Raw genomic sequence first — 22,973 nt, forward strand, 5'->3', positions numbered from 1 at the left:
ATTCATGATTAAGGTTTAATGCAACTAAATAATACAGATTAAAATCAGCAAAGGAAGAAGGCACACAGGACAAAGTCCAGGGGAAACCTGGTATGAGCTTCCAGTTGTCTTCTTCCAGTGTAGGCACAAAGACAGCACTTAATTCTCTGAAAAACAACATGTAACCACATGTACAAAGTATTGGCAACCAAAGAAGCTCACTTGAGCCTTGGTTCCCAGGGTTTTTCTTGGGAGTCAGTCATATAAGCATGGGCACCTGCAAGACTAACCTTAGCTACTTATTCTTTAGCACCACCTCCCAAAAGGTCAAATTGATACAGTATGGCTCAAAGCCTCAGGTGTATAAAAGCAGACATTCATCATAAGTCACATTGTTAGCATAAACTACCTGGCATGGGCAAACTCCCTGAATATACAAGAAAACTCTTAGGCAAGATATTCCAAGTGTTTATAGGATGTCTTCCAGGAGCTAGTCAAGGGCCAGTTCCGAAGACTTTTGGAATGTGTGGGGTTTGGGAAGCCCAGGCCTGCTGAATTAAGCTTTTATTACACAGACAGAATTCCATTTACCTAATCATAAAACAAAGATATTGGATAAAGTCATTGGTTCTTAGTTTGTGAGCATGTGTGCAGGTAAATTGGAAGTTTGTATATTAGAATCCCCAATGGAGTCTAAGTCACCTGAGAATCTATAATCTTTAAGAACTCCCTCCTCTGAGGGAATAAATGCCCTTCTGGCATTTACTCTTTGGTATAAGACCACTGAACATAGTGAGATGTTTATAAGATGTTTACTCCTAGAGTCAGATTACCTCATTTTGAATCTCATCTCTGCTATTTACTAGCTGTTTAACTTTTGATGTCACTTTCTATTTTTTATATCTCAGTTTTCTTATCTATTAAAGTGAGAAGAGTGATAGCACATAGCTTTTAGGGTTGTTTTTAAGAATTAAAGGGTTAATAAATATTTAGAACAGTGCCTGGACCATAGCAAAATCTACATAAATGTCTATAGCTATTACCTAAAGAATTTCTTACTCTAATATTCTAGTATTCTAGGAATCAGAAATACAGCACAAATAGACTCTGGGGCTTCCTTTCATCCATATAATTAGCAAGCCTACCATGTTTCCTTTTTTTATTTTTTCTGTCAATCATGCTTAGAGTTGGATAGTTGGATAACAGGAGGTGATCCTATGGTTGAACCTCACTAAGCAACCATTGATTATGACTAGCACTTGGGAAGACTGCTCACCTTTTGCTGCTGATGCCCCAGTGTAATTTAACATGTGGTAATAAACTCTTACAGGATCACTGGTGTCATGAGTTTAAAGCCAGCTAATAGCTCTGGTTCAAATAAATCACCTCTTTCAATAAATGACCAAAACGATAGTCTGATATTTTAGGATTTAATGGGTATTCAACTGCAAGTTAACCTATTGACAATATATAGAAATTATGAAATTTTAATTAGGGTTGACTTGTTGCCTGGTACACTTCAGATGGATTGATATGCACACATGTGCACGCGCACACACACATGTCTAAGTCTAAATCTCAAATAGCAACCCCATGACATTTTGGGCTTTTTAGAGAAGTCTTTCCTAAACTTTTTCAAAAATCTATTTCAATAGATTTAGGGGGTACAAATGTTTTTTGTTACACAAATGAAGTGTATAGGGATAAAGTCAGGGCTTTTAATGTACCCATTACCCAAATAGTGTATACTGCACCCATGACTACCATATCAGAGAAAAAAATTATTTATAAGTTACATGAACCCTACTATTTTAACGTATCATGCATTGTAAAATATTTTAATGTTCAGAAGATAAAATAAAGATTATAAAATAATTAAAATAAGATTTAATTTTGTATTATAATTATTGGTATAAAATGTGATAGAATAGGGCTGTATTGTTTCTTTAAAATATTGTTTTAACACTTTTTAGAAAAAGTAATTTGAAGCTTTAGTTCTTTCATGTTTCTATTTATATTCATAATTAAATCTAATAGCTGAAAAAGGTCCTCACAAATACATGATTCTTATTTTGGGTTCTCTGCAAAAAGGCAAAGACTATCTTAATCCGTGTTCTTAGAACAAGAGTTTGATTCTTACTTTTAAGAAACAGAGTCTCTAAAGATTAATATAGAAAAATCCATTTCAACATCCCTTCTTAATATCAAATACCTACTAGAGAAATGTTACATATTGTCTATTACTTCCAAATTCCAGTAAACATAAATTTAGATTCTTCCTTAAGCTTAAATTTGACTGTATCAATTTTCTTCACTGAATGATGGACAAGTCTGGGCAATACTGGTGTAATATTCATTGTATTCTATTGTGAAGAAAGGTAATAAACCTTTAGGTGGTCATAGCACTTGGCAAGGGACAGTATGTTCTCATATAAATAAATTACTTGTACAAACCTGGGAAGTAGATAGAAGGCCTGGCTGAAAACAATTTAGGTACATATCTTCATGTTATATTTTGGTGATTCTCAAAGTGTTATCTTGGGACCAGTAGCATCAACACCACCTGGAAATGTGGTAGAAATGCAGATTCTTAGGCCCCGCCCCAGACACTAAAGCAGAACCACTGGAGGTGGGACCCAACCTTCTGTGTTTTAATAAGCCCTCCACGTGACTCTGACACATGCTAAGTTTCAGAACCACTGTTATAGTATGCCTTTATGTTCTACATACTTTAAAAATTTCTGCTAATCATGATGACTTCCCACTAAAATTGACTGTTCTTTCAAGTTACCATTTGCACATAGGGAAAGTTCATAGCTCAAGATGGATGATGATAGTTTTTAAATCTCCCCAGGTAATTCCCAGCATACAGACAAGGTAAGAGAAGAGTGCCACATAAAGTCATTTACCCACTCTTCATAGACAAGATCACATGAAAGGATGTGAAAAAATGTTATTAATAGACATTCAGGCCAGGAACAACAAAAATGTAATTTAGGCATCATTTCAAGTTCCTCCATTTTGACTATTATCATTTCAGTCTGAGAAGTTAAACCCTAATGTGATATTAGCAAATTGTAAAATTCCTAAAAGTATCAGAATATATTTCTTAAGGCTGTTTTCTAAAATATTTTCTGTGCGATGATAATTCTGTGGGATATATTATCAAAGAACCAATAATCATGTAAGTCTGAGAAACATAGTCAAACAGATCTCCTTGCTGTTGATTGCAAGATTTTTTAGAGACTTTCACATGGTTAATCTCCTAGAAAAGGATTAATTATAACATACAGTATTTCCCAAATTATTTTTCCTAAGAACTCTTTTATCTAAGAATGCTTATTAGTGACTGCAGGATATTAATAATAGTATTCTATGAAAAAGACTTTGGAAGATGCAACCTTGTGAATGTCAAGAATTTGTTGTCTAAGTAGTAGGGCGCACATTTGTTACTTTTTAGTTGCTTAGCTTCCCCTTTCTAAGGGTACCCTGGTTTCCTTTTGAAGAATTCTACCTCCCCTCTTGAGTGCAGTGTTAGCAGGCTGGTAAACTAAGGTGGCTGCTTTACCAAATGGAGTCAACTAGGTTCAAGGAAAGAATTAACCTTGAAGTCTAAGGCATCCATTGCATGTAATTACTTCTCTCCCATGCGTGCAGAAGGGTACTGGTTATGTACCATTCTTGGAAGAATTGAGAAAATTACCACATAAATCATTTTCTATGTTATATGATTCAAATGAGGAACCCTTCTTGAGATACACTACTGCAGCTAAGGAAGACCTTGAGGTTATTTCTGCCAGATTCATGCTTACCACCCAGGTAAAGCTAGGTGGAGGATATATGTCCTAAATTTAGGCACTTGGTTTCTTTCTCCTGGGACTTTAAATCTTGAAAATTGGCAGAGTATGAATTACATCCTGCATATGTCCATGACTGAGCCTCTAGCCTTCCCACTGATTCTACGTCTTTCCAATATCCTTTAAATAAATTTCTTACAGCTTAAATTGGCCATGTTAGGTTTCTCATGCTTATAATCTATGACATCCCCTTAATAACAGTAGCTTCCAATACAACCAACAATTTGGGGGCATTTTTTTAGAGGGAAAAACAGATTCCAGTGCAATGAATATAAAATTCAATTTCCAGACATGGTTGGAATCTGGCACCACACTTAAACAAACTTGATATGCTGAATTCTGAGCTCCATTCCTTTCTCTCAACAAACAAACCTCTTAGCTTCTCTGCTTTCTCTTGGCCGATGAAAACAGGAAAACACAATGAGCTACTAAGGTCACATTTGGGTCCTTGGATGAAATAACTGTGTAAATAAAAACACAGAACTTCATACAATTCAGATGTAGATGGCTTTAGATAATGGACAAAATCAATCTTCACCAAGTAAAAAAAGAAAGGAGAAACGAAGGTGAAGACTTCTATAGAAACAGCTGTCAGGGTATTCATCTTGCTTACTGAATCTTTAAGAGTGGCCACTTGATCCAGGAGAGAATGAGAAAGGACTACAGTGAAGGATGTCTAAAAATACCTAGAACATTTATTTGGATTTTTAAGCAGACCACCTGCTGTTTTATAAGTAATTATTTGTGCTTTAGCAATGAAAGGCAGTTATACTGTCAGCAGGGGCAGTCTCAATTATACCCCCATCTTGGTATTGAATGTGAGGTTCTCCTTGGAAGCCAAAAAAGAAAAAAAAAATGCAAGAAAGAAAAAAAAATTACAAATGTTCCAAACCAGATGTTCGCTTTGAAATCTAATGGAGATCCCCCCAATTACCGTGCTTTCATTTATGAAGCTGTAGAGTGCTAGCGTGTGGTTTTGCAAGCAGGAAGCCATGCAGGAAGTACTGAGTGCCAGCAACATTTCCGCAATGAATGCAATGTTGGAGCCATGACGGGGAGGGTGATAGATAAGGGATCTGGGCCCCCTAGACTCTTTCATGTTTCTTTGGATTTGTATCATCATGCTAGTCCAGGAGTTTCTACACTGGCCCAGCTAAATGAGAAATCAGCCCCCAAATTACACTTGATTTGCTTTGACATTTTTCTACACTATGAACAGAAATATATTGATCATGTTTCTTAAAACCAGACTGTCTGCTTTCCTTTCAAAGAACAGTTTCTGATGATGAATATGAAAAAAATCCCCCCTTGTGGATCCTGATTACACACATACAAAGCAATGCCTTCCATTGCTGGAGGAAAAGAGCATCCCACTTCAAATTAATGCTCCCAGAACAGGTTTCTCATTAAGATTTCAAAAGGTGGTTTTCTTAGGTTAAATACCAATTGATTTTAAAAGGCATATTAGCCGAGGAGTAACAACCACGTAATTTATCTAGATCTGGTATAGGATGCTTGATTTATGGCTTTATCAGTTATCATTCCTGTTTGAAAATAATACAAATGAAAAGAAAATTGCATATGGACTAGAAAATGATGCAGATTTTATATCTGACATAGAAGATTCTTGCAATTTTCTGGGAGAATATTTGGAAGTCTATCACCACTTAAAATTTTGGTTAGATGGGATCTTTGCTTACCAAAAACATTGAAAATGCTTGAAAAAAATATTTTTGTTGTTTGGGCAATTTTTGTTTTCTTTTGGGGGTGTGTGGGAGGAGGAGTATGATTGATATGAAGGGGATGAAAGTGATTCGGGAGGAATGCCCCCTGAACTCACCAAGTGGGTTCTTGGCTTCACATAGGAAAAGAATTCAAAAGTGAGCCAACTAGCTACAGGGAAGTTTTATTGAGATGGAGACAGACAATAGATCCTATCTGACAAACAGAGTAGCAGTCCTCCCCCGAACAGGAGAAAAATCCCTTATGAGGCAATGGTAATGTTTTGAAATGTTCAAAACCCTATGGGGAAATACCCATGTGTGACCAGCATTGTCTGAGGTCAGGCCATAAAGGTCAATCATAAACTGCCATCACAGAAAGGTAAGCAGACAGTTTGTTAAGGCATCAGCTTAGTAATTCGTCCATACTCAGGTGGTCCTGGGCTGGCAGCTTGTTGGCAACTTCCTTGTTCAGGGTGGTGGTTAGGGTCTGGTATCTGTCAAAATGGCAACACTCAGCCTCTCTCCCCCTTCCTGCTCTATAGGGTCTGTTATTGAAGCTCTCTATGGAATTTTTCAGTTCAGTCATTGTCGTCTTCTCTTCTAAAAAAAAATTTTATGGTTTCTATCTCTTTGATAAATTTATTTTTTCTTGTATTGTTTTCCTGATTTCATTTGTCTGTGTTCTCTTATAGCTCACTGAACTTCCTTAAGATACTTATTTTGAATTTTTTGTCAGAGAGTCCATAGATCTCCATGTCTTTAAGGTCAGTTACTGATGCTTTAATTTGTTCCTTTTGGGGTACTTTGTTTCCCTGATTACCCCCGTTACTTATGGACCTACATGGCTGTTTGTACATTTTAAAAAGTAAGTACCTTATCCAGTGTTTACAGACTGGCCTTGGCAGGGAAAGAGATCTGAGTGGGCCAGCTGCTGGGGTCCACAGGTGGACTTGCTTCCATAATCCTTAGGTGGGAAATTTTGTATCTTAGGTCCATGAGGGCAAAACTAGAACTAGGATCTGCAAGGTGGGCTTGATGCCTGGGTCCAGGGGGTTGATCTGGAGCCTGGATTCATGGGGCCAGCATGACACCAGGTTCCACTGGGATGAGCCTGGTGCTTGAGTCTGTGGGGATGGGCCTGGAGCCTGAGTTCATGGGAAGAGGCCTGGAGCCTACTGCTGCACGAGCCAACCTGAAGCTCAAGTCCATGGGGGCCAACCTCACACTGGGATGGGCCTGTAGCCTCAGTCCATGGGAGCAGGCTTGGAGCCTGGGTCTTCAGGGGTCATCCTGGAGTCTGGAACCATGGGAATCAGACTACTGCTAGGGTTCCCTGGGGAGAACCTGGTACTTAGGTCTGTGACAAAGTCAAGTGCTCACTTCACTCTCCTTTCCTCATGTGGAAGGTATCTCTCTCTACTCTGCACTTCACAGGCTTGAAGGAAGGGTGACATAGGTAATGTAAAACTGTCCTTCCTACCATCTGCAATGCTCTTTTCTTATTTCTGTTCTCCATCCAGAAGAAGAATCTCTCATCTTGATTCCTTAGCTCTTACGAAGATAATTTTGTACATGGATAGTTGTTCCCACTGATGTTTCTGTGAGGGGATGAGCACTGAAAACTTCCTCTGCCACAATGCCGATGTCACTCTCTTCAGTAAAGGCTATTTAATATTACCTGTTAGTGGTGTTGTCATTATTCTCACTCTTTGGATAACAACGCTTTCACAAAAGAACTGATGAGGAATAAATCTGTATGGTCCTATTAGAGTCATTTCCTTTCTCCTTTTGGTAGCTTTGCAGGATTAAGCTCAGCAGGTCTAGGTTTGTCTCATTCTAGCAAGGGCACTCCTCTACCAGAAAGCTTCCATTACTATACAGTTGCAGTGGCGTGTTAATAAACCAGCACTCAAGAAAAAAAAAAAAATCCTGGATTTGTAGTGTGCCAATTTCTGAGGTGTAAATACTCTCACCATGGCCAGCGTCAAGCTGGCACTGTAACGTCACTGAAGGCACAGCTAGGAGGAAATAAGTATAAATGGCTTATATGATGCAGTAAAGGTCTACTCCATTAAATCATTGAAATAGTCACATATATGCTCCCTGCCTGTGAACATATAAATAATGTAGAGCATATGCCATGTGCTCTCTCTTTTAGAATGTTGACCGTGATGTCTTCAGAAAAGCTATGCCTGGCCTATGTGTCAGGAAATGAGAGTTCAAGAGATTGCATTCACTCTCTTACTTCTAAGTTTTCACCCCAATAAATACTGTGTAATATTTTCACTACCTAGTGCTAACGGCATGTGACCATGACCCCTTTGCACAACAAAAGTGCTGCCTGACACAAAGAACACTGTAGTTTCAAACATCAAAGTCATATATTTGTGGATGGTACAGATGAAGGCTCTCAGTAATAACAAGCAGATGAACACCGACTTTACTTTCCCAAGCATAAGACTTTATAAGCTAAAGGCTTACAAATCATTTCCAGAGAACTTGATTTTCAGCTATAAATCACCTTGGTGTCTTTTTTTCCCATATTAAAAATGACCTCTAGTGTGATCCCTAAGGGCATTTCAGTTCTGACATTCCTGCACGCTGACCCATATTAAAAGCATTACCTAGGCCTGTTAAACCCTTTCTCCAAAGAGCAATTTTATTTTAAAAATACAAAAAGTATACCTAAGAATTGTAAAGGCTGAAGCACTGAATGAAGCCTTTTTGTTCTTATCACTGATTAGATGCATTTGGGAAGAATAGCCTATTAAGAAAAATTATTAGCTTCTTATACAAACTTGAAATGCAGAGCTGTAAAAATCTGTCAGATGCAGAATTTTATTGTGCATATATCTATCCCATAACCAGTATTCACTAAATGGGTCTCTCACTTTTGGCAAGTATATTTGTCCTTGGCACGCACAACTTTTAATTCATCTAACTCAATGATTCCTTTAGCTGCAAGTGATTGCCTTTGGCTATAGGCTTATTTGAAAAGGGCTTAAGGGCATGTTTCTCCCCTGATTTAAGTCCAGACTTATTTCAGTTTCCCTGCCTCACAGGTTAACATTTGTCTCATCTACCTTTGGACTTTCCATGTCTCTAGGTCTATCCCTGCCAATCATGTAATGAAATGTCCTTCAGGGAAGGGAAGGGAGGGAAGACTATTGGGGAGGGGAGCAATTTAGAGATCTGGACTGTAGATACAACATCTAGATTAGATACTATCTAATCAAAGCATCAGAAGCCCTTCTGAGAAATGATGGTTTACAACTATACGACTTCTGATGCCCTAACACAACTCTCACATTCTGTGAATCTCTAGAGTTCAAGAATATTAATGGTTATAAACAGGATTCTAGATATCTACTTACCCAGGTAATAGTATAGTAAGGTACAACAGTACTCTAGGTACAGCAGTAAGGAAGAATATTAAAAATAGATGGGATGCTTAATAAGTTCTGGGCATCATCTGTAGATGTGTTATCACATTCTGTCCACATGCAAACTAATATTTCCATCTTATTAGTGAGGACACCAGGGCTAAGAGAACTTACATATTTGTCCAAATTTTTGCAGCTTACAAGTGAAAGGCTTGCAGCAAAACTGAGCCCTAGTCTGAAACTAAAGTCTATGTTCTTACGCACTCTACACACAAGCCTCCATTCAGTATTCCAGAGTTAAAGGAAGTTGACTGATGCTGGAAAAGTAACTGCTGTTCTCCACAGCTTGACTAGAACTTTATGGATATTTTAATCGTTCCCATGATTGACCCCCAATAAGCAAAAATCAAGTTGAGTTTTAAGTTTCTTCAGCACTCTTTGTTATCATGCCATAAAAAAAAAAAAAAAAAAAAAAAAGTTTGTATACTAAGGGAGCTTTAGTTGTTTTCAGGGGAAATATGCAATGAAGTAAAAAGCAACAACAAAAAAATCTTGGAGGCATATCACAGTGCAAATAATTGGTCCTACGTTTTTGTGCCCTTAGATTATACTGTTATAGATTGAACATATTGAACACATGTTCCACGTGAACAACAGGCTAGAACAATGCTGAGAGTGCCTCATTTCTCTGGGTGGTTGAATGACTGCAACACTAGTCCTTCCTTTGTAATGACCAGAGTGAATGTTTACTGGCTGCATTCCCGTATCATTTCATCATTTCATTTATCCTCGCCACAATCCTGTGGGGTAGATGCTATTATTGTACCCATTTTCAGATGAGAAGACAAATAAGACACTCTCTCATACAACAAGGAAATGATCTAGCCAGTGCTGGAAACTTGGTTCTCTGATTCCAAATTCTATTCTTATTCCACTTCTCTGCTCATAACTCCGAATCCAAAATAGTCAAACTCTTGGAACCGTTTAATAATGACTTTTGTGTCAATTTGTTATTTTTCCCCTTACCTTCTTTAAAGCTTTCATTTGATTTTTCCTTGTCTACAAAAATAGTGAAGCTAAGACATGCTAAAGTTGATCAGGTTCTTTCTCCCCCACCCCACAGTACTAAATTCGGAAATTTTCTTTCTTGAGGGAGGTCATAAGAGGAGGAACAGAGCTTTTCAGATTAGAACACAGTGAGCCTAGGGTTGAATCTCATTATAGTCCAATACCTTGAAATAGAATGTTTTCCACAGTCAAGCTGTTCTGTCTTCTAGTGGCTGGCTGAACTACTTGGAAGTCACCAAGAGAAAAAGCAGTTTATATTCCTGATAAACTGGGTGCAAAATTACAATTGCTGTACTTTGGACAACTTGACTTAAAGATATAAGTTGCCAGGTAGACACAATGCATTATATTTTCTTTCACGTATTAATCTACATATAACAATATATGTAATTTTTATTGATTACTTATGCTAGATACTGCAAAAACATTTACATGAATTAACTCAATCTTCATTTAAAAAAACTAAGAAGGAGGTACTATTATTACCCCCATTTCACAGACAGGAAAAGAGAGAGAAGGCAGTATAAAAAAAGTCATTGTGCAGAGAGTAGAAACCCTAAGAAATTCATTTCATTTTCTTACCTTCAATTTCCACATCTAAAACATAAAATTAATAACTTAATCTCAATACCACACTGGGTATTATGGGATGTGTAAAAGAAATCTACTATATCCCCAGTATCAAGAAGCTTAAAGTCTAATTTTAGACAGAAGCTTTTCACATCTAAAGAAATAATGGAAAAGATAAATTTTACCACAAAATAGAAAATGAAATAAAATGCGATCAGAAGTCAAAATGCATGAAAAAGACAAGAGGCACAGAGTACTACATTACTTTCCTGCAGAGATAAGGGCTCTGAGTCCTGAAGTAAAGAAAACTGCTGACTTTTACTCAGTTTACAGTTTCCCTACACATTTATGTATTGAAGGATTGAATTGGGGTGGGGAGCTCCAATCATCATTTTACAACTCCATCTAGGGGATAAGTACCCTAGACAAGAGATAGGAGGAAACCTCTGATTAATTAAGCATTGATTCTTTTCAAGGATCACTTTTTTTTTTTTTTTTTTTTTTTTTTTGAGACAGAGTCTCACTTTGTTGCCCAGGCTAGAGTGAGTGCCGTGGCGTCAGCCTGGCTCACAGCAACCTCAATCTCCGGGGCTCAGCGATCCTCCTGCCTCAGCCTCCCGAGTAGCTGGGACTACAGGCATGCACCACTACGCCCGGCTAATTTTTTTGCATATATATTTTTAGTTGGTCAATTAATTTCTTTCTATTTTTTGGTAGAGACGGGGTCTCGCTCAGGCTGGTTTCGAACTCCTGACCTTGAGCAATCCGCCCGCCTCGGCCTCCCAAAGTTCTAGGATTACAGGCGTGAGCCACCACGCCCGGCCATCAAGGATCACTTTTGAAGCTCTGTAGCTGAGCTAAATAAAATACCAGAGAATTATAATAAAAGAAAGCAAACTGTACTTCTGATATAGCTTATGATTGTTAAAGGTTGGGAAAAGAGCAAGTTGGATGGAGATAGAAGAGACTGGATTGTGACCAGGAAGGGTGCATAGTTTGGGACTTATAATGCAGAAAAGGGCAGTATGGGGCATTCCAGTTGTGGGAAAGCACAGCTTTCCATTTCTGTTTCTTTCCTTGGTACGTGTTTATTTCCAATTTGATTGTGCCTTTCTGATGATACCACATTGTGCATGTCTTAATCAACAAACGTACAGAATAATTCTGTGTCTGCTTCCAGTGAGATTCCAGAAAACAAGCCCAGAAGATCTAAGAGTGTAAAAGACATAAATAGTGAACTCCTAAACTGATGTTTGTCAGCGTGTGTCTGGCGAAATGTCATTATTCTCCTATTACTGGGCTTCTGGGGCTCAATTAATTCAATATTTCATAGAAACCCTAAACAAGAGATAGGAGAGAACCTGAAATTAATTAAGCATCTATTCTTTTCAAAGATCACTTCTGAAGCTCAGTATCTGAGCTAAATAAACTAAAAGGGAATTGTAATAAAAGAAAGGAAAATGTGTTTCTGATAAAGCTTACGATTATTAGTTAAATGGAAACTGGATCCATACCAGAGAACTGAGGTAGAGGGCAAAACCTACTCTGTAAAATCAGCCGCCTGTTCCCCCAAGTCTGAATTAGATGTCCAAAGCCAAGATTTCAAGCTTGGTGCTAAAATTAACTTACTCAAGTAATTTTGAAGGTATTACGTCCTAACAGTTTAGTTACCTGCAAAGTGAATTCTGCGTATTTAGTTCCAAAACCCAATTTATGGGTTGTTCTGAGGATAAAATAATATATGTATATGGACTAACTTTCAAAGCTTTGATAGGGCATACTAATGCAAGGGATAAAAGAGCAGCCTGGAAATTTTAGTGTATAGACTGAAAATGTGCTTTTTAACTGACCATTATTTTTTCAATTGTTCTTATATCATTTGGTTAGTGGTTGTCTAGTTTCTCCCCTTCTTTTGGGTATGTCTGCACTTGCAAAATTAAATGAAACCACAGAAACTTACACTTGCCATTCAGAGACAGCACATACTTTTCTGGCTGGTTAGCAACGACTGGTTGGCCAAGTCTATCGAGAATTTGGAAGTCGTATCTGCTAGTGGTATCTATTAGTGCTACCTGACATGGGTGAATTCAATCTCTTTTCAGAGAGGATGACAACCAAGATCTTTCAAAACTCTCCTTCATATCTTATTCTTCAAACTACACAGATCTACTATTGTCTACTTGCACCCTGTACTTTCCTGACTTTGCCAATGTTTGAGTTCTTCTTTAGTTAATATTAAAAACTAACATTTACTGACCTCTCATCTGAGCTTCAGAATTATATATCTAAATATTAAATGGATAGTCACATTGAAATGTCCCACAAATTTCTAACACTCAACATGTCCCAAAATAAACTTACACCTTAGCCCTATCCTATCTTACTGGGTATTTTATCTCTGCAAATGGTACCATCTGTGACCCAACTGCTCAAGCCAGAAACCTAGGAGTCTACTGTATCTCTTTGTCAATATTCAACTCGGATGTTACATCCTCTCAGCTGCCTCTCCCAGGCGTTCTAGCTGCATTGTGTATGTGTGTGTGTGTGTGTGTGTGTGTGTGTGTGTGCACGTGCATCACACATGCATGGCCATATATGGTCTGTACTGTGGAATTCAAAGCGTATACAGGATTAAAATACTATACTAATATTTCCTCCTCTTTTTTGGTAGTGTGATAAATTGCATTTATTGATTTTTAATGTTTAGCCTACTTTACTGAAGGTTCATATATGTGAGAGGGAGACAGAGAGAGACAGAGAGAAAGAAGTTATAGGCTGATTCTAAAATAATGTGGACACTCCAAAGGGCAACACCAACTAGTACTATATTTAAAAAGAACAAAGTTGGAAGACTAACTCTATAAGTATCATAATTTATTATGAAACCATAGTAACTATGAGCATACTATGTTAGTACAGGAGAGAAATACAGAGACCAATGGAATAAAAGAGAATCCAAGAAGAGACTCTTACATACGTGGTCACTTGATTGACATCAAAGGTGACAGATATTATAGAGAAGTATAAAACTCATGGGCTGTTCAATAAACTGTGCTAGATAAATTGGATATCAGTATGGAAATATATTTCTTAATTTCTATTTTATACTATATGAAAAAATTAATTCTAGGTAGAATGTTGATCTAAACAGAGTAAAACAATAAAGCTTTAGCATATATAAGAAATTATCTTCATAACCTTGAGGGGGAAAATATTTCTTACATAGGACTACTTCAAATTTAATAACTTCTCTCATCAAAAATTAAAACAAGTCCTATTTATTTAGTTTTGTTTTTGCTGTGATTGCCATTGGGGTCCTCTTCATAAATTCTTTGCCTAGGCCAAAGTCTAAGACAGTTTTTCCTTGTTTTCTTCTAGAATTATTATGGTTTCATGCCTTATCTTTAAGTCCTTTATCTATCTTGAATTAATTTTTGTGAGTGGTCAGAGAGATATGGATCCTGCTTCATTCTTCTGCATGCAGCTATCCAATTTTCCCAGCACCATGTATAGAATAGGGATTCTTTTTCCCAGTGTATATTGTTGTCTGCTTTGTCAAAGATCAGTTGGTTGTGGATGGTTTTATATTTGGGTTCTCTGTTCTGTTCCATTCGTCCATGTCTCTATTTTTGTGCAAACACCATGCTGTTTTGGTTACTATAGACATGTACAGTTTGAAGTATGGTAATGTGACACGTTCCAATCCATTCCTTTTGCATAAGATTGATTTGGCTATTTGGGCTCTTTTCTGGTTCCACATGAAGCACAGAATTATTTTTTCTAGATCTGTGAAATATGGCATTGACATTTTGATGGAGATTGCATTGAATCTGTAAATCACAGAAGTCATTTTATCAAAAAAATGTCTGCACTTGAATATTTCTTGCAGAACAATTCACAATTGCAAACATGTGGAATCAACCCAAATGCCCATCAATTCATGAGTGGATTAACAAATTGTGGTATATGTATACCATGGAATACTACTCAGCCATGAGGAAGGATGATTTAATGCCTTTTGCAACAATTTGGATGAAACAGGAGACCATTATCCTAAGCGAAGTATCACAAGAATGCAAGAACAAACACCACATGTATTCACTATTAAATTAGAACTAACTGATGAGTACACATGTGCAGAGAGAGAAGTAAATCTTAAAGGAAATCAAGAAGCAGGGGACAGGGGGGAGGAGGGTATGGGTGAAAACCTACCTAACAGGTACAATGAACACTATCTGGGTGACAGGCACACTTTTAACATTGACTCAAGCATTTCAAAAGTGATCGATGGAATGAAAAACATTTGTACCCCCATAATACTTTAAAATTAAAAAAAAAAGAAAAAGAAAATCCACCATAGAAAGAGTAAAAAGTCAAGCAACAAAATGGGAGACTATGTTTGTGATACATTTATGTGACAAGCACTCACAACCAGAGGAATTTAAAATCCCTAAAACTCAATAGAAAAATAGAAAAATGGCCAAAAAAGCACTTTACCATGGAAGATATTCAAATGGCCGATAAATACATAAAAAGGAGCTCAATTTTATTATTTATTAAGGAATGCAAATTAAAGCCACAATGAGATATCATTACACACACACCCAGAAAGGCTAAAATGAAATGGACAAAAATTGCCAGTATTAGCAGTAATGTGAAGCAATTGAAACTCTCATACACTGCTGATCTAATGCAATGACTTTGGAGAACACTTGGAGAAAATATATTTAAACTGAAAAGTAAACATCCTATTACTCTCTTTATATGCTCAGGAAAATGCTTAACTATGTGTATCAAAGGGTGTGCAAAACTATTCAAAGTAGCATTAATCCTAGTAATCAAAACAAGAAACAATCCCAAAACAGTAGAATGGATAAATATGCTGTGTTATATCCATGCAATGAGTAGCATCCAGAAATAACAATGAGGTAGTCATTACTATACCCAACAATATGGGTGATTCTCACCAATATAATATTAAGTGAAAGAAGCCAGGCAGGAAGAAGTACATTGTGTTCCCATTTAAATAAAGTTTAAAAGTAAAACTAAAATCTTATGAAAACTAAAATCATTGAGATAAACAGGGAATAAAAATGTCTGAGATTGGGCTTGAGGCAGGCTTTTGGGCTGCTGTTAATATTCTATACCCTGATTAAGCCAGTTTCATGAGTGTATTCCCCTTGTACAAATTCATGATACTATCTACTTATGATCTGCACATACTTTTCTGATTGTGTATTTTCAATTCATATTAAAAGAAGAAAAAAAATTGAGCTTGGTGAAATTGTCTAGGTAGAGGAAAGAGAATGGAAACCTTGGCAACCAGCAATATTTACAGTCTGAAGAGAAGAAAGGACATTTGGCTGGCATTAGGAGGAGATGAGGATCTATGATCTCTGTCTGATTCTTTTGGCTATCAGCTAGAGAACCTAGAACAATACTTTCATTCATTTATTCATGCACTAATTCAACAGATATTTTTGAGCACTGACCCCATGCCAACTGTTGTACCAAAATCTGGGTATACGATATGAATAAAAAAAAAGTGAATGCTACTTTTAAGGATCCATGTGCTTTCTACATTGTGCTTTTAAATTAGTGGGTGGATGAATAAATATGAAGAAATACTTGCGGCTTACCAGTCTGGTTAATCGGTAGACTTTCCTTTTCATTAATGATATATGGACATAACCATAGATTCCATGAAACCAGATATAAATGTCTAGTTTTCTGTACTGAAATTAGACTTTATGATTTCTGAGTCCCTTATAGAGCTATGGGGTACATGTTTACCTAATTCTTCAAATTCTGTCTGGTTTCATTCTTTGTGGCATCTTCAAAATATGAAACATTAAAATTCCTCTCTGAGAGCAAATGAAAACACCACACAATTCAAACTAAATATCATACAGTAGCTCTCTGTATTCCTCCTATAAAGAAATCTCAATTTTGAGATAAAAGAGTATGAAATTGTGCTTCATGAATACAAATATGGATAATTGCAATAAAGACCCAGCTATCTATTTTTTGAAGTTATATTTATGCCTATTCATTCAGAGAAAAACACATATTCCTGTATCTTCCAAGTTCAGTGTCTATTTAAGATCTCCTTCCAAATGTTTTTTCCAGAGTATTCAAGAGAGTAGTATGTTAGTATTTGTGTTTGTGTATTAATATAGGAATAGTACCTTGTGAAGGTCTCGCTCAGAGGCTGAAAAAATACACAATGAAGGTTCCACAATTATCATCATCGTGCTTTGGGGTTTATAAATTATCCTACCATCTTTCATCTTTATAGCACTTTTACCACCATAGTTTTTTTCATTTTTATCTGAGGCAGCCATTTTTATCTGTATTGCACACACACACACATACACACACACACATACTCACGCCTATCGTTGAGACATGAAAGATGTCTTAACCAAGGTCACATAGGTAAGTGGCACAGACAGCACTAGAATCTAGAATCTCTAGACTACTAGTCCAGTGGTTTTTCTACTACTCCATGTAGTAGAAATCTGCCACAGGTTGAGTTTTCTAGAATGCAGACTCTGAGACAATTCAGTGTGCGGATATTTATTGGGAAGTACCTTTGGAATTAACAGCACCTGTGAAAGAGAAGAGTAGGAAGCAGGATTGGGCAGAAAGAGAAGTTGAGCTGTGAAGCAGACCCAATGACAACCTCAGCCAACTCCATGGGGATTCAAGAACTAAAATATAGACCTTTGGAATTGTCCCACATTAGTCAGAAATGACCAGGCTTTTATATCCCAACTTTAATCAAACATTGGATGGTAGATTACCTGGGAAGGACATTACTTTGGGTAAGGTGACTCAATGTCACCTGTCAAAAGGTGACAGCTGACACAATCCAGGAAGGTGCATTCAGTTGAAAGCTGCTTGCTGAGAGCATTCCCAGAAGCCGAGACCTCAAGTTCTCCTTGGAGGGAAAACTTGAAGGCACATTTCCCTTCTGTCACTATTCTTACCATTGGTCACCTAAGTTTCTGGTCTGTTAAACTTTCTAACAAGGATACCCTGTTGCTTTCCAAAAACTTATCTATAGGAATATATGTCAGTAGAGTACAAATTAATGAGGAAATATAAGAAAATATGAACCAAGACTTATCATCTTTATTCTTCCCCTTACATGACACAGCGTCCCAAATGTTGCCAGAGCTAGCACGAAGACCTCTCACTTAAGAACACAGAAAATTACCCTCTCTCAATCAACTCTGTGGGGCAACTTGCCTGGCTGATTATAGTTTGTAAGAGAGTGTGTTTCTGTCCCAAAGAGTGCACACTCTCAACTATGGGGTCATTCTGAAATACTCATCTGCATGGTGACAAGACAGAATTGTCTTCTCCCCTAAATTATCTGTGGTAGATCTAATAGTCAGTCATGAATTAATTTTCTCTTCCCAAAATTTTATTATAGCATCAACCTCTAGTACCTCCTTATCATGCTTTACATATTTCCCATGGAGAGGAATAACTTTCTTTTATTTCTTCTTTTTTTTTTTTTGGATGAAACAGGGTCTCACTTTGTCATTACCCAGATCACCTAAGCTCAAGTGCGGTTTTGCAATCATAGTTCACTACAACCTCCAACTGGGCTCACACCATCCTCCTGCCTCAGCCTCCTGAATAGCTGGGACAACACCATGCCTGCCTAATTTTTAAATTTTTTGTTAGAGACAGGATCTCCTTATATTGCCCAGGCTAGTCTCAAACTCCTGGGCTCAAGTGATCTTCCCACCTCGGCCTTCCAGACTGCTAGGATTACAGGTGTGAGCCACCGTGCCCGGCCAACTTTCTTTTTATATATCTTAAATTATCTGAAACTTCTGCTAGAAAACACTGGCCAGCATCACTACCATCAGCCTTGCCAGTTTAATAACTAATAGTTATTAAAAGCTTTCTATATTCTAAGACATCACATATATTACCTATTTCATCCTCAAAACATTTCTACTTAATATTTATTACAAGGACTTGGGACTTTTGGATTATGGTGTGGGCAAGGGAAAAACTTAATTTACCCCAGGATAGATATTAGTCATGGCCACCCAAAAAACACACACCTTGCTTATACTTGGGCAAAAACTGCTCAGTGCATGTTATTTAATATCATGTTGTGAGTAGGTTGACAATATAGAAAATAAGAACTCCAGTAGGAATTCCCTGTGGGTTTGGCCAAGAATGTCACTGGGTTTACTTCATAGCTAAACCTCTCTGCCCAACCCTTCTCTTTCACAAGTGTTAATTTTGAGATTATGCTACCGGTGAGAAACAGAAGTAGAAGCAACATCAAATCATCTACTACTAGGGAAAAGGAAAGAGCTCCAGTGATGAAATAGAAAGAGAAAACATAATCCACTGATTGACTAAAATTATATCACCAGAAGTGGGCATATAGGAGGGCTCCCCAAAATACTCCTGTGAATACTGTTTACTGTTCTTGAAGACTGAGAGATTTCTCTATTACTTGGTCCCTTTCCTACTGATTACAATACTAGCTTTTCAAGAAGTATCTGTAAATTCTAGCTATCTGCCTTGTTTCTTTTCTCCAAACATGTGGGTAACTGCATTTTAACAGGGGTATTAATAATAACACTGTTCTGCACCTGAACCCATTGTAATTTTTTGTATTTGATTCTTCTGAGCAAAAGACTATTGCAACCTTGACAAGGGCATACAAAACCCTGCACAGAAATCAGAAACAAATATCATAATTAATATAGGAAGTAAAAAAATGCAAGGGGGAGACTAATACTAATACACCCCCCTGAATGTGGCAGGCATTAGGCCAATTCTCCGCATACATTGTCATTTAAAAATTCTATATTATCATAAAAATTCTGTAAAGAATGTATTCTTATTCTTAGCTGAGGAAGTTGAGACACAAAGAAGTTGAATGACAAAGTTTATGAGAAAGCACAACTAGGGTCTACACCCATAATATTCCTGTTGCTCCATGTACGGGTGAAAGAAAAGGTTCTAAACCCAGATTTCTCTACTTGATTTTTTTCCTACATTTCTCATTCATTCTAACAAATTTCACATCATCAAAGTTCCCTCCTGCTCTCAAAGTACAATGTCCCTAAATGTCTATCTTTCTCCAACTAATATTTCAGGGTGGCTTTGAATTTCCATGCCCTCCCAGCTAAAGAGTGAAGAACAATATCCCCCAAACTGTAAGCTTTGATTAGTAATTTATTGTCAAAATAGAAAAAAATGTATAAAATTATTTAGTTAGAAAAATTCTAACTCATTGTCTCTTAAAGTATTGCTTCTGTTCCATTCTTTCTCTTCTCTCCTGGGAATCCAATCATCATACCTGTGTTAAGTCTTTTCAAAAGATCATGTTCTGTTTGCTCTTTTATGCACTTTCATTCTTTTGTCTGTATTTCAGGCTGGATATTTTTTTCTGACCATTCTTCCACATTTGTTCTCACCAAATATACTGTTAAACCTACCTTCAGAGTTATAAATTTGAGGTATTATAGTTTTTAGTTCTGGAATTTCTATTTTATTTTTTTTTATAAATATCAATTTTCTATGAAAGTTATTCAGCTTGTCATTTAATATCTTAAGCATACAATAGTCTCCTCCTTATCTGCAATTTTCCTTTCTATGGTTTCAGTTACCCATGGTTAACTGCAGTCTGAACATATTAAATGGAAAATTTCAGAAATAAACACTTCACAATCTTAAAATTATGTACCGTTCTGAGTAGTATGATGAAATACCATGCCATACCACTCCAGGACATGAATTCTCCCTTTGTACAGGGTGCTGATACTGTAGATGCTACCTGCTCCTTAGTCACTTACTAGTCATCTTAGTTATCAGATTGCCTGTCACAGTGCCGCAGTGCTTGTGTTCAAGTAACCCTTATTTTATTTAGTAATGACTCCAAAGCACAACAGTAGTGATGGTGGCAATTTAAATATGCCAGAGATAAGCCATAAAGTGCTTCCTTTAAGTAAAAGTATGAGTTTTCAACTTAAAAGGAAAAATAAAAATATGCTGAGGTTGCAAAGATCTACAGTAAGAATATCCTATCATGAAATTACAAAGAAGGAAATATTACGGTATGCTATAATCGTTCTATTTTATTACCAGCTATTGTTTTTAATCTTTTACAGTGCCTAATTTATAAATTAAACTTTATTTCATATGTATACATACGTGTATGTGTGTATATATATATGAAAAAAACATAGTATATAGGTTTTGGTATTATCTGCAGTTTCATGTATCAACTGGGGGTATTAAAACATATTCCATGAATAAGAGGGAACTACTGTACTAGGTACAGTCACTTTAAATCCATAACTCTTATATCTGGATCCCTTGTAGTTCTGTTATAATCTCACAGTCCTTGGTCAATTTTTGATATTCAGTGTTTTGGGTTTTTTTACTTGAATTTTGATTTTCATTATGTATGAAAAAATCAAAGAATGTCTTTGAGGCCTTGGATGATGTCCTTTGCCTTAAGAGATTTGCTTTCGCTTATAGAGGGCAGGTTGAGTAGGGTCAGATCATCTTAATACAATAAGGAGTTCAGTTTATTTAGAGGGAGAATTTAGTCTTTTCTAAGGGTTAATCTAACCCCAGTTCGAATTTACTGTTAACATGAAGTCACAGTTGAAAACCTGGAGCATCTAGCAGGGACCTTACTGGTGGGCATTAAACTACAATTTGCGTCCCCTCGCTCCATGAGACTCCAAAAGGTTTGACTCTGCTTTTCAGCCTTTCAGCTCCAATTTTTGGTCAAAGCCTCAAATGGACAACAATGGCGAATGTCACCTTCGCATCTCTGAGCTCCTCTTCTTTCTCGGAACTTAACTCCTTGACTGCTTCCTGCCTTAGCAGCTCTCCAATATCTTTAAACAAAGTTTTCGGTATAGCTTTCCTGATGTTCTCAGCAGAAGTCTTGGTTTCAGAGAAGAATATTGCTGGAAGTAAAACTCTTCACATATAAATCTGAATCTATTTTATACCGAAAGAATAAATCACTGTAACGTGGTGGGTAAAAGCACCTGCTCTGGAGTCAGATTGCCTGAGGTTTGAATCTGAGTGGCACCATCATTTGTTAGCCGCATCACTGAGCAAGTACTCAAATTTTTGAGTCTGGCACTCTAACTACAACAAGGGGAAATTAAGGTACCTTTCTCAAAGGAGTACTGTGAGAATAAAATGGAACAATGCATGTAGAATGGTCAAGGCAATGTATGGCATATAGTTAGTGCTCAATTAAACATTAGTTGGTCTCACAATTACTTTAAAACTACTGGCCAGACACAGTGGCTCACACCTGTAATCCTAGCACTCTGGGAGGCCGAGGCGGGCAGATTGCTCCAGGCCAGGAGTTCAAAACCAGCCTGAGCAAGAGCCAGACCCTGTCTCTACTATAAATGGAAAGAAATTAATTGGCCAACTAAAAATATATAGAAAAAATTAGCCAGGCATGGTGGTGCATGCCTGTAGTCCCAGCTAGTCGGGAGGCTGAGGCAGGAGGATTGCTTGAGCCCAGGAGTTTGAGGTTGCTGTGAGCTAGGCTGGCGCCACGGCACTCACTCTAGCCTGGGCAACAAAGTGAGACTCTGTCAAAAAAAAAAAAAAAAAAAAAAAACCTACTACTTACTGTTAACATTTTACTATTTTTGCTACCACAAAAAGCATATAAAAGTTTAAGAATCTTCCCATGCAATATTTCATTTGCACTCTACAAGAATTCTGCAAGATACTATAGATATTATTATACCAATTTATACCTACTCTCCCATTAATGTATTAAACAGGCCCAACCCTGCTTAGCTTCTGAGATCAGAGGAGACTGGTCACATTTAGGGTGGTATGGCTGTAGACATATACCCACTTTCAATTTGAGAGATATGTCCTTTAGCTCATCTACGTGACTTAGCAAAGGCTAAAAAAGGTAGCAGACATTTACACACTAGTTCCTCTGAAACCAAATTATGTATTGTTTTTTCAAAGCCATTCATAGAGCAGTACTAATGTTTTAGTCTGTCTGGCTTAATGCTATGGTTTAAGTAACACATGTCATATAGAGATTCAAGACTTAATGTTCATCTAATCAAATACTTTAATTTTCTAAATGGAGAAAGGAAGGGTCAGAGAGGGAAAAGTTTCTATTTAGTTCACACAGCTAGTAATTGGCAGAATTAGAGACAGAACAAGTACCAGGATTTTCTCTACTGCAGATAGCTCCTTCTATGTCAAAAATATTTTGTAGCAATAGCTGTGATTTTGGCCATGAAATATTATTAGTAATATCAACACATTCTCCCCCTCCATCAAGTTGCAAAGCAGCAGAGAGGTAATCTTATCCCTGATTTTAATGTCCCATTATTATATTA

Source organism: Microcebus murinus, chromosome 21 (assembly GCF_040939455.1).
Source record: "Microcebus murinus isolate Inina chromosome 21, M.murinus_Inina_mat1.0, whole genome shotgun sequence".
Taxonomy (NCBI): Eukaryota; Metazoa; Chordata; class Mammalia; order Primates; family Cheirogaleidae; genus Microcebus; species Microcebus murinus.